At 37.1% G+C, this 15,043-nt stretch overlaps 1 pseudogene; it reads right to left on the reverse strand.

The window, feature by feature from the left end:
- Positions 1-987: 987 nt before the first annotated feature.
- LOC113190338 (calmodulin pseudogene) overlaps positions 988-15,043 on the reverse strand; it is a 47,231-nt pseudogene continuing 33,175 nt past the window's right edge.

Raw genomic sequence — 15,043 nt, forward strand, 5'->3', positions numbered from 1 at the left:
GCAAGCAAGCAAATAATTCTGCCACAATGGATACCAGCTAATTAAATTCAATGCTGACATTATCTACCTGGAGATAACATCAGATTCCACAGTTGAGGGCTCCCACTTTAGATGTGTTGATCAGCTAAGATGAACTCTATATAGGGCAAAGGGGTGGGAGGGTAAGGGAAGGGGCATGGGGGTAAAAAAATGGTGGAATGAGATGGACATCATAAATTGTAATTTCTTGAACAGCAATGTTGATGATGGTGCTGTAGTTCACAGCCATGCCTACTCTGCTGACTCCAAGTCATGGTTCAGAAGATTTTAAAAACAGTCCAAAGATGCTTCCTTGATAAAGATTTCTTATTAAAAACTTGTGTGAAAAATGACAACCTGACACCCATTTCACTCTAACGCAATGAAGACAATGCGAAACCAACATATGCAGGCATACCACCAGGGTGTCACTGTCACTATGGGTCAGAGCACATGAAGTACAAGAGGACCATCCTTCTACTGAGGCTACAGTCTCAGCAGTTTATCCTTCACCCATTTTCTGCACATCATCCTGAGGTAAACCAATTTTAAACATGTTTTCAGTAAACAAGCTATGACAATTTATGCTAACAAATTGAATTAGAACCCATCTGATAGGTCTCGAATTTGGTTTTTCATTTCTTGATCTTAATACAAATGCCTGATTGTGCTCAATCATCAAGCTGCATCCATAAAAAACTGGCCATCCCAAACAGTGTATTAATCATTAGCATATGGAACTTTAAGGAGTCCTCTAAGTGCTTCCTTATCATTAAGGTAGTACAGTATTTACATTGTAAAACTGTTATGGAGCTTGATCTTTAGGGGACAGGACCACTAACCAATACATGCAAATATTTTGTGTGTGGACAGAAGATACTTCTGACATTCAGTTTTGCTATATAGAAATAGAATGAATAAATGAGCTTTTTTCTTTCTTTTTGTTTTTGCAAGCTATAAGTAAAAGATTCAATTTGATTTCTTCTGGGGGGAGGAAAGTAGTTGAAAGTAGGTCTTCATTTTTGCAGTCATCATCTGCATAAATTCTTCATAGCTGACTTGTCCATCTGCATCAGTATCTGCTTCTCTGATCACTTCATCTACTTCTTCATCTGTTAGTTTTTTTTTTTTTTTTTTAAGTTACCAGGGATTGAACTCAGGGGCACTCAATCAGTGAGCCACATCTTCTCCAGCCCTTTTTTTTTTTGTATTTTATTTAGAGGCAGGGTCTCACAGAGTTGCTTAGTGCCTCACTAAGTTGCTGATGCTGGGTTTGAACTCAGGATCCTCCTGCCTCAGCCTCCTGAGCCGCTGGGATTACAGGAGTGCGCCACTGCAACCTGCTTCATCTGTCAGTTTTCTCCTAAATTTGTCAGGACGTGACGTTGTTCTGCTGCATTGATATAACCATTTCCATCCTGGTCAAAGACTCAGAATGCCTTCCAGATTCCCACTTCACTATCTATATCTTTCATTTTTCTACCCATCATAGTAAAAAAGTCTGGGAAGTCAGTGGTGCCTACCATCAGCAGCCACTTAACTGATCACATCTTGCAATTCGGCTTCTGTTGGGTTCTGACTCAGTGACCTCATGATAGTTCCAAGTTCCTTTGTTGTCATGGTGCCATCATCAAACGGGGAGAAAGCTTCTTTGAATTCAGCGATCTGCTCTTCAGTCAGCGGATCAGCCGTGGTACCAGTGAAGTGTGTTTCCGCCCCGCTGTGGCTAAGGTGCCTGTGCCACCATAGCGACCTGTCAGTGGGGCTTTGGGAGGTAAGTCACGAGGGTGCAGGCCTCGGTGGGATTAGTGCCCTTATAAAACAGGTCCGAGAGATTCCCCGCCTCATCCACTGTCTGAGGACAGGAGGAAAAGGCACCCTCTATGAACCAGGGAAGCAGGTTTTACCAGGCAATGAATCTGCTGGCTCCTTGAGCTTGGATTTCCCATACTCCAGAAGAGCGAGAAATAAATTCCTGTTGTTTATAAGCTACCTGATTTATGATATTTTGTTATAGAAGCCACTCAAAATAAGCAAGCATCAAAATTAATAGGAGCAGAATATTAAACAGATTTTAAAAAAACCAAAACCAAAACCAAAACACAGAATAGGTAAGAAAAGTACTTTGATAGTATCCACTAAAAAAAGTCCAAGTAGATTTGAGAAATGCTTTCTATTAAGATATATAATTTCATGTCTGATTTAAACTTTCCCAGAATGTAGGGAAAATTGGAATTTCCCACAATTTGTTTTATAAAGCTACCACAATCATGATTCCAAAATCTATAAAAATTAGATCCTTTTTTATGACTATAGATAAAAATTCTTAATACAACTACACTTATCATAGAGTAATACAACATAATGTAGTATGATTTTTTTCTTTCTCTCTCTCTCTCTCTCTCTCTCTTTTTTTTTTTTGGTACTGGGGATTGAACCCAGGGGCGATTTTTCACTGAGTTGCTGAAATGATTGTTATGTCAGAAAGATAAAAAGAGTTTTTTTTTTTTTTTAGCTCTTTTTATTTTTTATTTTGAGACAGAGTCTTGCTAAGTTGCTTAGGTTCTTGTTAAATTTCTGAGGCTGGCTTTGAACTTGTGATCCTCCTGCCTTAGCCTTCCAAGTCCCTGGGATTATAGACATGTGCCACTGTGCCAGGCCAGTGTGTTTTGCAATAGTTATTCCTGGAGAGAACGGAGGTGATAGGACTGGAAAAGTATGCCATACAATAATGCTTGAAATTTCCAAAATTTGGCAGGGCTCATAATACTATATTGTTCAAGAGATTGAGTGAAGCCCAGTAGGATAAACTCAAAGAAATTCACACCAAGACATAACATAGTAAGATCTTTGAAAAATTTTTAAAGAATTTTGAAAGCAAAGAGAGAGAAATACCTTCTTACCTGTAGGAAAAAATTTTCACATGAGAGTAGATTTATGAAAATCGAAATTATGGAGACCAGAAAGAAGTGGCACAATAGTTAAGTTCTGAGAAAAAAGAGTAACTGTCAATCCATATTTATATCCAGTGAAAATATCTTTCAGGGATGAAGGGAAATAAAAAATTCCAGATGAAGGAAAACTACGACTTTGTTGACACCAGATCTAATCTCAAAGAATGACTGAAGGAATTTCTCTAAATGGAAATCCATAAAAGGAGAAATCTTTGAGTATTAGGAAGGAAAAAAATATCATGAACAAAAATGTAGTTAAATGCAATGGGCTTTTCTTTCTCCCGAGTTTCCTAATTTATGTTTGACAAATAAAGCTAAAACTATAGTTCCAAATGCATGTGAAAAGGGTGTTAATGAGAATGGTGGACTAGAGACCTCAGAACATCTTCCCCATAACACCACTGAGAACATTGTCAATAATGTTGAAATTAACTCTGTCAGAACTCTGGAAATTAGCAAAGCTTGCCACAGTCTGGGGAGCATTTACTCAAGAAAACATCTGAATCTTGGTAAGAACAACGAGCTTTGTGGCATTTTGCTTGCCCTGTTTTTAGCTTCCCTCCCCAGCTCTGGATTTGCCTTAGAAACTTACAGCCCACAACAAAGGTAAAAGCCAGTGGCCTAGAAACCACTGGAGGAACCAGAATGGGACTAGAGCTACCCCAGAGACCCATTCCCAGAGAACTGTCCCCATTTGGCCTGTAAGGGATTTCCCACTCATGAGAGTTGTCTTTATTTAATCTGTCTCAGATCTTTTCCCCAGGGTAATTGTCAAATTCAATCAGTGGTGATGTTTAGCTTCACAACTACCTGAGGGTAGTGAAAATAGTTTGGGCAAATAACAATCAAAAAAATGCAAAAGGAAAAATTGTGTGATGTGAAGTCCATAGGAGGCTTTTTAGAGCCCTTTTTCCTTTTTGGGAATGTAGAAGGCCACTTGAATGCCCAGGGCTGCACGTATCTTAGGACCCACCCGAGTAAACTCTAAACTCTTCCTTCTGGCTGACCTCAAGGCTCTGAAGAGCAAAACTTAAGGCTGAGGCAAAGTTTTCAACTACTTAGCTGAGATTTAAAAGCATCCTCCAAAATGTACACAGAGTCCCTTGGCAAAGACAGTGAGACTTACTGGTTCCAGGCAGTAACAGAAAGCTATGCATAATCATTATCTGCCCACCAGGCTAACTGAGTAGAGAATTCTGCAGTCACATAAGACATAGAATAGAGTTTAGAGTATTAGTTCAGGAAAGTCACCAAACAAATAAGAGCAACATCAACAGCACATGGCAATAAAAAAAAAAATCCCAGGTAGTGAACAGACACTTATTTCCAAAGAAGCCATGTTAATATTATTTAAAATGCCCAGTTTTGACTTGCAATGAAACAGGAAATGATATATGGCGGGAGGTGGGGGGAGGAAGCAGTCAATAGAAGTCCATACATTATACTGCTAAATAAGATTTAAATCAGCTACCTAAAATATGTTCAAAGAACTAAGAAAACCATATCTAAAGAATTAAAGGAGTATATGGAACCAAAGTCCCATGAAACAGAGAATATCAATACTAGAAAAGAACCAAAGGGTTACAAATGGACATTACATACTGCTCAAGGGAACCATACACCAACAAGACAAAACAGTCATAAGTATATATGCCCCAAACAATCATGCAGCTATGTTCATCAAACAAACTCTTTTCAAGTTCAAGAATCAAATTGACCACAACACGATAATCTTGGGTGACTTTTATACACTTCTCTCACCACTGGATAGATCTTCCAAACAAAAGTTGAATAAAGAAACTATAGAACTCAATAACACAATCAATAACTTAGACTTAACTGACATATATAGAATATTATAACCTGCATCAAGTGGATACACTTTCTTCTCGGCAGCACACGGATCTTTCTCTAAAATAGACCGTAAACTATGCCACAAAGCAACTCTTAGCAAATACAAAAAAGTAGAGATACTACCATGCATTTTATCAGATCATAATGGAATGAAATTGGAAATCAATGACAAAATAAAAAATAAAAATTTCTCCATCACCTGGAGACTAAACAATATGCTACTGAATGAACAATGGGTTACAGAAAACATCAAGGAGGAGATTAAAAAATTCTTAGAGGTAAATGAGAACATAGACACAACATATCAAAATCTCTGGGACACTATGAAAGCAGTACTAAGAGGAAAATTCATTGCATGGAGTTCATTCCTTAAAAGAAGAAAAGATCAACAAATAAATCACCTCACACTACATCTCAAAGCCCTAGAAAAAAGAAGAACAAATCAGTAGAAAAAGCAGCAGAAGGCAAGAAATAATTAAAATTAGAGCTAATATCAATGAAATTGAAACAAAAGAAACAACTGAAAAAATTGACAAAACTAAAAGTTGGTTCTTTGAAAAAATAAATAAAATTGACAAACCCTTAGCCATGCTAACAAAGAGAAGGAGAGAGAAAATTCAAATTACCAGCATACGTGATGAAAAAGGTAATATCACATCAGCCACTACAGAAATACAGAGGATAATTAGAAATTATTTTGAAATCTTATACTCCAATAAAATAGAAGACATTGAAGGCATTGACAAATTTCTCAAGTCATATGATTTGCCTAGATTGAATCAGGAAGATATACACAATTTAAACAGACCAATATCAAGTGAGGAAATAAAGGAAGCCATCAAAAGCCTACAAACCAAGAAAAGCCCAGGACCAGATGGGTACACAGCCAAGTTCTACAAGACCTTCAAAGAAGAACTAATACCAATACTCTTCAATATATTTCAGGAAATAGAAAAAGAAGCAGTAATTCCAAACTCATTCTATGAGGTCAATATCACCCTTATCCCCAAACCAGGCAAAGACACATCAAAGAAAGAAAACTTTAGACCAAGATCTCTAATGAACATAGATGCAAAAATTCTCAATAAAATTCTGGCAAATTGAATACAAAACCATATCAAAAAGATTGTGCACCATGATCAAGTGGGATCCATCCCAGGGATGCAAGGCTGGTTCAACATACGGAAATCAGTAAATGTAACTCATCACATCAATAGACTTAAAGATAAGAACCATAAGACCATCTCAATAGATGCAGAAAAAGCATTTCACAAAATACAGCACTCCTTTATGTTCAAAACACTAGAAAACTAGGGATTACAGGAACATATCTCAACATCATAAAGGCTATCTACGCTAAACCTCAGGCCAACATCATTCTAAATGGAGAAAAATTGAAGGCATTTCCTCTAAACACTGGAACAAGACAGGGATGCCCTCTTTCACCACTTCTATTCAACATAGTTCTTGAAACACTGGCCAGAGCAATTAGATGAAAGAAATCAAAGGGATATGTATAGGAAAATAAGAATTTAAAATCGCACTATTTGCTGACAATATGATTCTATACCTAGAAGACCCAAAAAATCTCCAACAGAAAACTTCTAGAACTAATAAACGAATTCATCAAAGTAGCAGGATATAAAAATCAAAGGCATTTCTGTATATCAGTGACAAAGCCTCTGAGAAGGAAGTGAGGAAAACTACCCTATTCACAATAACCTTAAAAAATAAAAAAAAGATACTTGGGAATCAACTTAAAAAAAGAGGTGAAAGATCTATACATGAAAACTATAGAAACCTAAAGAGAGAAATCAAAGAAGATCTTAGAAGATGGAAAGATCTACCTTGCTCTTGGATAGGCAGAATTAATATTATCAAATGACCATACTTTCAAAAGCACTATACAGATTTAATGCAATGCCAATCAAAATGCCAATGGCATTCCTCATAGAAATAGAAAAAACAATCATGAAATTCATCTGGAAAAATAAGAGACCCAGAATAGCTAAAGCAATCCTTAGCAGGAAGAGTGAAGCATTTTGCATTTCTCTACCAGACCTTAAACTATACTACAGAGCAATTATAACAAAATCAGCATGGTATTGGCACCAAAACAGACTGGTAGACCAATGGTACAGAATAGAGGACACAGAGACTAACCTACAAAATTACAATTATCTTATATTAGACAAAGGTACCAAAAACATGTACTGGAGAAAAGATAGCATCTTCAACAAATGGTGCTGGGAAAACTGGAAATCCATATGCAACAAAATGAATTTAAACCCCTATCTCTCACCATGCACAAAACCCAACTCAAAGTGGATCAAAGACCTAGGAATTAAACCAGAGACTCTGCATCCAATAGAAGAAAAAGTAGGCCTTAATCTTCATCATGTGGGATTAGACCCCAACTTCCTTAATAAGAATCCTATAGCAGAAGAATTAAAACCAAGAATCAATAAATGGGATGAATCAAACTAAAAAGTTTCTTCTCAGCAAAAGAAACAATCTGTGAAGTGAACAGAGAGCCTACAGAATGGGAGCAAATTTTTACCCCTCACACATCAGATAGAGCACTAATCTCTAGGATATATAAAGAACTCAACAAGCTAAGCACCAAAAACCAAATCACCCAATCAACAAATGGGCCAAGGACTGAATAGACACTTCTCAGAAGAAAATATATAGTCAATCAACAAATATATGAAAAAATTCTCATCATTTCTAGCAATCAGAGAAGTGCAAATCAAAACTACTCTAAGATTTCATCTCACTCCAGTCAGAATAGCAGCTATCAAGAATACAAACAACAATAAATGCTGAAGAGGATGTGGGGAAAAAGGTACACTCATACATTGCTGGTGGACTGCAAATTGGTGCAGCCAATATGGAAAGCAGTATGGAGATTCTTTGGAAATCTGGGAATGGAACCACCATTTGACCCAGTTATCCCTCTCCTCAGACTATACCCAAAGGACTTAAAAACAGTATACTACAGGGACACAGCCACATTAATGTTTTTAGCAGCACAATTCACAATAGCTAAACTGTGGAGCCAACCTAGATGTCCTTAGTGGATACATGGATAAAAAAAATGTGGCATATATACACAATGGAATTTTACTCAGTATTAAAAAAGAATAAAATCATGGCATTTGCAGGTAAATGGATGGTGCTGGAGAAGATAATGCTAAGTGAAATTAGCCAATCCCAAAACAAATGCCAAATGTTTTCTCTGATATAAGGAGGCTGATTCATAGTGGGGTAGGGAGGAGAAGCATGGGAGGATTAGATAAATTCTAGATAGGGCAGAGGGGTGGGAGGGAAAGGGCAGGGGCAGGGAATTAGCAAGGATGTGATGGACATCATTATTCAAAGTATATTGTATGAAGACTTGAATTGTGTGTCAACATACTTTATATATAAACAGATATGAAAAATTGTGGTATATATGTATAATAAGAATTGTAATGCAAAAAAGGTACATATATAAAGGCATGAATTGGTGTGAACATACTCTATATACAAAGATATTAAAAATTGTACTGTATGTATGTAATAAGAATTATAATGCATGTTGTATATTTAAAAATTAATAAAACTATAAAAAGTTACAATATGTGAAATGAAAAGTTCATTAGAGATGTTCAACAGCAGGTTTGAGTTGGCAGAATAATTAGTGAACACAAATTAGAGTGAACTGAAGATGCGCAGTCTATTTAACAAAAAAGAATAAAAAAATATCAACAGAACCTAAGAGACACATGGGACACCATTAAACATACAAAATATGCCTAATGAGATTCCCAGAAAGAAAGGAGGGAAGGGGACAGGAAAAAATAGTTGAAGGAATAATGACTGAAAACTTCCCAAGTTTGATGAGAAACTGAGAAACCAGCCTCTACCTCAGAGCAGTCTGTCCAAGGAAGGGGGCATGACCCTTGTCCTTGGAAAGATCCTCCCAGCACTCCTAGGCACATACCCACCCTGCTGAGTTGTTTATCTACAAATAACAGGAGAGATCTGTGGCACCAGGTGTCCCTGACTCAGTCAGGCTAGGTGGGGATCCATAGCAACCCCCTAGCAACCACCAATCAGCATGAGACAGGGAAATACCTGCCAGATGACCCTCCCAGTAGTTTATGGTGGTTGATAACGTGTTGGGAAACCATGTAGTTCAGCATGTACACCCCTCTTGGCTTAAACCAATCAGTTCAAACAAATCCCCCTCTTGTACTGACCAATCACCCTTACCCAACTTGTTCCCACCAGTGACTGTGCTAATCATGTTTTAGAGTTGTTTTATGATTTTCCTGCGGTGTGTGATGATTTGCTAAGAGATGCTATGATGTATGTGAAGTCCTTACCTTCCCCAAAGAGTGTAAAGTATAAAACTGCTGCAAACCTTGGGCTTGGGGCCTTTCAGCGTGACCAGTTGCTGTGTGCCCATGGAGGACTGAGCTAGCTCACAATAAACACTTCTCTGCTGCTTACATTGATCTTGGTCTTTTGGGGGTCCCGAATTTGAGCATAACAAAACATTTCTCTTTTTATACAAGAAGCTCAATTAAGTCCAAGTATGATAAATTAAAAAGATCCACATTTAGACACATGATAACCAAACTGTCATAACTGAAGAATCTTAAAAGAAACAAGAGAGAAGTGACATATCATATACCAGGTATTCTCAATAGGATTAATAGCTGATATTTCTTCAGAAATGGAGACAGAGGCAGTGGGATGATAAATTTAAAATGCTGAAAGAAAAAGTCTGTCAAACAAGAATTTTATATACAGCAAAGCTACACTAAAAAACAGAAGTGAAATTAGGACATTCCTAAATAAACAAAAGCTGATGAAGTTTGTTCAAAACCATGGCATTTGCATGATATACAAATATAGAAGACAGTATAAATGTGCTTTGTGTTTCTTTTTTTTTTCTTTTTTGATTTAAAAGAACAATGCAAAACAATAATCATAAAACTATGTCAATAGGCATGTAAACATAAGGATGACAATAATAACACAAAAGTAGATGGTGAGAATCAGTCTGTACAGGATAAAATTTCATATATATACCATTGAAATTAAGTTGGTAGTAGTCTGAACTAGATTCTTATAAGTTAGAATGTTGATTATAACCCCCAAGAGAACTGCTAAAAAAATAACTAAAATAATATAAGGAAAAAAAAAAAACCCAAGGGGGTTGAAATAGCACACTGGAAAATATCTACTTGATGTGAAAATAGGAGTGAGACAAACTTTATATTTGTAGAGGAAATTGTTACTGCTGTTTACCGGTGACGAGTCCTTGCTTCCCCAATGCTGAAGTATAACACCAGAGAAGCACGCTGAGGCAAGTTTAGAGTGGAAAGTAGAAGCTTTATTAAGGACAGCAGAGGAAGAAGAGGACCCAAGAGGTGGAATCGGTGGAAGGGCGAGATCTTCCCTCTTTTATAGCTAAGGTCCTCTTTCAGCTTTCCCCCATTCCTGTCGAATTCCTGGCCTTTGTTCTGTATCTTGTAGTGATGTAAGTGGGAAGGCCCAAAGGATGGGGGACATGTGGGCTGAAGGGAAGAAGGGCTTTTGGATTGGCATCTCCATGTTTGCTCTGAGCTGCTTCATTAACATTTCCTTGGGATGGGCTCCGGGCCTTGGGGACATTTTCAATTCCCCTTTTCCTGGACTCCATTCTCGATATGGCCTTCATTCTTGATTTTACTCAATATTAGACCCGATTTACCTAACTACATTAACTACCTATCTGTAAATCTGGCTTCAAAATAATGATGTCATAGAGTCTGACTCCAGTTTTCTTTCCATATTTTTTATTGGTGCATTATAATTGTACATAATGGCGGGATTTGTTGTTAGGCATTCATTCATGCCCGTGGTATAACAACATAATTAAGTCAATGTTATTCCCCAGAATTTTCCTTTTATCTCCCCTCCTTCCACCTCTTCTTCCCTTTCCTCTATTTAAAATAAGCTCCCTTTGATTTTCATGAGATTCCCCCCAACTTCCTTTTCCTTTTTCCTCTCTAGCTTCCACATATTAAAGAAAACATATAACCCTAGACTTTCTGAGTTTGGCTTATTTTGCTTAACACAATGTTCTCAAGTTCCATACATTTTGTTGCAAATTGTACAATTTCATTCTTTTATATGGCCAATAAAACTCCATTATGCATATACACATTTTTTTTTTATTCATTCGTCCATGGACAGATACCTAGACTGTTTCCATAGTCTGGGTGACTATTTCCACAGGGTATCTACTGAGTCTATTGTGCTGCTATAAACATGGGAATGCTTATATGGCTAGAGTACATTGACTTTATTTCTTTTTTTTAATTAATTTTTTTATCTATATGTGACAGTGGAATGCATTACAATTCTTATTACACATATAGAGCACAATTTTTCATATCTCGGGTTATATACAAAGTATATTCACATCAATTTGTGTCTTCATACATGTACTTTGGATAATAATGTCCATCACATTCCACCATCATTTTTGACTTTAATTCTTTTCTTATCTCAGTATTGGATAAATACTGAGTTGTGATAAACTTGGGTCTTATGTTTGTTTTATTCCTAGTGTTTTAAGGAACTTTCATATTGATTCCCATAATGGTTGTTCCAATTTAAAATTCCAGCAACAGTGTAAAAGTGTTCCTTTTTCTCTACATCAACTTCATCATTTTATTATCATTGCCATTCTAACTGGAATGAAATAAAATTTCAATGTAGTTTAGATTTGCATTTCCCTATTGCTAAAGTTGATGAACATTTTTTCATATATTTGTAAATCATTTGTATTCTTTTAAAAAGTGTTTGCTTAGTTCATTTATTAATTTTGTCAGTACCATGCAGTTTTGGTTATTATAGCTCTATGGTATAATTTGAAGTCAGATATTGTAATGCCTCTGGTATTGTTTATTTGGCTTAGAATTGCTTTGGCTGTTCTGTGTCTTTTACCTTCCAAATAAATTTTAGGAACCCCCCCCCAATTCTGTGAAAAATATCATTGATTTTTTGGTGGGGGATTGCACTAAATCTGTATATTGCTTTTGATAATATGACCTTTTTAACAATATAAATTCTGTCTTTCTATGAACATGGGAGTTCTTTCCACATAAGGTCTTCTTCAATTTCTTTCTTCATTGTTCTATGACTCCATTTAAAAAAAAAAATGTTTCATGGCTGACACTCCTCAAGGTAGAAGGCCTCCTTTTTCTGCTTCTACTGCACATTTGAACAAGCTGATAATAAAGCTTGGGTTCTCTCTCTTTAAGGACTAGATGAGGCTCGGGCTTCAAACCACATGTTTCAAACCCTCACTCCATCCCTACTGCCTAACTACCATGAGAATCCTGAGCCAGTTTCCTTTTCCCATTCTTTCAAGCCATTTTTGGCCTTTATGCAGTTCTGTCCTCAGAAAGCCTCATCATGTGAGTCTTGAACATTCACATTTTCTTTTGGGATGTGTGTGGTATCATTGGTTTTGATGTTTAAACCAAATTTTGGGTGGGGTCCATCCTTTTATGTGGGGTGGCCGTAGACAACTTAAGATAATTATGTTATAAATGGAGGAGGGTAAATGTACTTTCAAGAGATAGTTGCTTATACTTCATTTGAACTGATGAAATAATGATACCAGCAGACTCTGATATTATATATTTATAATGTAATACTAGAGCAGCCACATGCACAAAGCTATACAGAGCTTTACATCCCAAACCAGTATAAAGTAAGATAGAATTGTAAAGAAGTTCAAGTAACCCACAGAAAGGCAAGAAAAAGAAAACAGAGAAATGAAAAGCAGAAAACAATAAATGGAGTGACAGCTTCAAGCCCTAACATACCAGTAATGACTTTAAACACAAATAGTCTTAATGCAGCAAATAAAAACCAGAAATTGGCACAGTAGATTAAAAAACAAGACTTAAATATATGCTGTCTATAGGAAACACACTTCAAACATAATGAAAGAAAAAAGATGGAAAAGGATATGTTATCCAAACATTAATCAGAAGAAGCAGGAATGGCTATATAAATAAGAGATAAAGTACATTTTGGAGTAGAGAAAACTATCAGAAACAGAGAGGGACATTATGAATAATGAAGGGTCCACACACAAAGAAGATATAGCCATCTCAAACAAGTTACAAAATACATAAAGTAAAAACTAACAGAACTGAAAGGAAAAATAGACATTTCTACAATTATAGTTAGAGATTTCAATGCCCTTTTCTCAACAATTGCTAGAACAACTAGATGGAAAATCAGCAAGAATGTAAAAGAACAACTCCATCAAGCAACAGTACTCAGTTGACATTCATGAAACATTCTATGCACACAACAGCAGAATATATGTTCTTTTCAGTCCCACAAGGTATGTAATTAGATAGGCCATATCCTGAGCCACAAAACAAACCTCAACAAATTTAAAAGAATGGAAATCATATAGAGTACATTATCTAACATAACAGGATCAAACTAGAAGTAAAATGTCAAATGATAGGAAAAATTCCGAAAAGTTGGAAACTCAACAATACACTTGTAAGAATCCCATGAGTCAAAGAGAAACTCTCAAAAGGATTAAAAATACATTGAACTGAGCATAGAAGAAAATGCGACATATCAAAATTTATGGAGGCACATTTACAACAGTACGGAGAAGGAAATCACTTATTTATTTATTTATTTTTGGTACTAGGGATTGAATCCAGAGGCACTTAACCACTAAACCACATCCCTGGCCCTTTTTATATTTTAATTTGAGACAGGGTCTCACTGAGTTACTGAGGCTTGACTTGAACTTGCCATCCTCCTGTCTCAGCCTCCTGAGTCGCTGGGATTACAGGCATGCACCACTGTGCCTGGTTCCAAGAGGGAAATTTATATCATTCGATGCAGGTATTATAAAAAGGAAAAGTCACCTATCAATAATCTAAGCCCGACATCAACAACTTTGAAAACTTGAAAAAGCAAGCATAAGGAAGTAAAGATAAGAATAGATATCAATGATATCGAAAACAGAAAAACAATAGAGAAATCATTGATCCACTGAGCGCCCTCTCTGTGTTAGGTAGTCACCAAGTCATCACAGCTATGGAGAGGGGGACTTGGAAATGGCAACCTGTTCTGTCCTATTCCCTCTGAGCACCATGCCCACCGAGACGGTGAGAAAGGTTTTGAGTTATCACAGCTGGGTAGGGGGCGGCTGGGACTCACACACCTGTTCTCATGCCAATCTCGCTGTCTGCTGCACCCGCCCAAAGGTGATGGGGTAGATTTTCCAAGATGGTGACCACCCAATTCTGCCCCAGGGTGTCGGGTGAAGTGGTGGGGGGCTAGGGTGTTGGTCCACTCTGTCCTGAGTTGGGTCCCAGCTCCTGTGCGCTGCAGTGATGCAGGTCTCAGTCCAGCGCTCTCTAATCTTAAAAGATCTGTAAGCCTGCGTCTCTATGCTGCCAGATCTCCACGGTGCTCAACTCCACCCGTCCGCCGTGGGTTCCCAGGCTCTATTTTGCCATTTCTTGTGCTGTGTTCAAATTATACCTAATAGCATTTTCTTCCTAAGATAGGGCAAAAGATAATTCTTGTCTATCTTCATTATTCTTAGTCAACATCATACTGGAAGTTTCAACTGATGCAGTAACACAAGAAAAAGACATGAAAGACTCAGAGGTCTGAAAGGAAGAAATACTACTATTTGAAGAGGACATGATTATCTACATGGAAGATTTCAAGTAATCTGCAAAAACACCTGGAAATCTATAAGTGAGCTCAGCAGTGTTATAGGAAAGCTCATTAAAGGAGGAGGTTGGAATCTGGGCTCTGGATTTGTGGGTTTGTATATGAAAGATGTCTATAGTACAATTGTTGAACATTTTTAGGAATTGCCCAACCTTGGGAGGGGCAGTCCCTCTTGGGTGTGCAAGGTCCCAGATGTCAGTGCACCAGAGCACAGAAAATAAAAGACATGATTAATATACCAAGGCTCATGGCTTATGCTGGTTCCAATGTCCAAAGTGGGCTTCCCTTGCTTACTGCTGTCTTGGCTAGCTTCTCTTCATTCAGCAGTTTCTTTCTTTTATGGCATTTGTACTTTTAGTTATGTATCTATCTGTTAGGTAGTCATCTGTTTATATCCATAGGGGATTGATTCTAGACTACCACAGCTACAAATATCTGTGGAG

Source organism: Urocitellus parryii, chromosome 5 (assembly GCF_045843805.1).
Source record: "Urocitellus parryii isolate mUroPar1 chromosome 5, mUroPar1.hap1, whole genome shotgun sequence".
In the NCBI taxonomy this organism is placed as follows: Eukaryota; Metazoa; Chordata; class Mammalia; order Rodentia; family Sciuridae; genus Urocitellus; species Urocitellus parryii.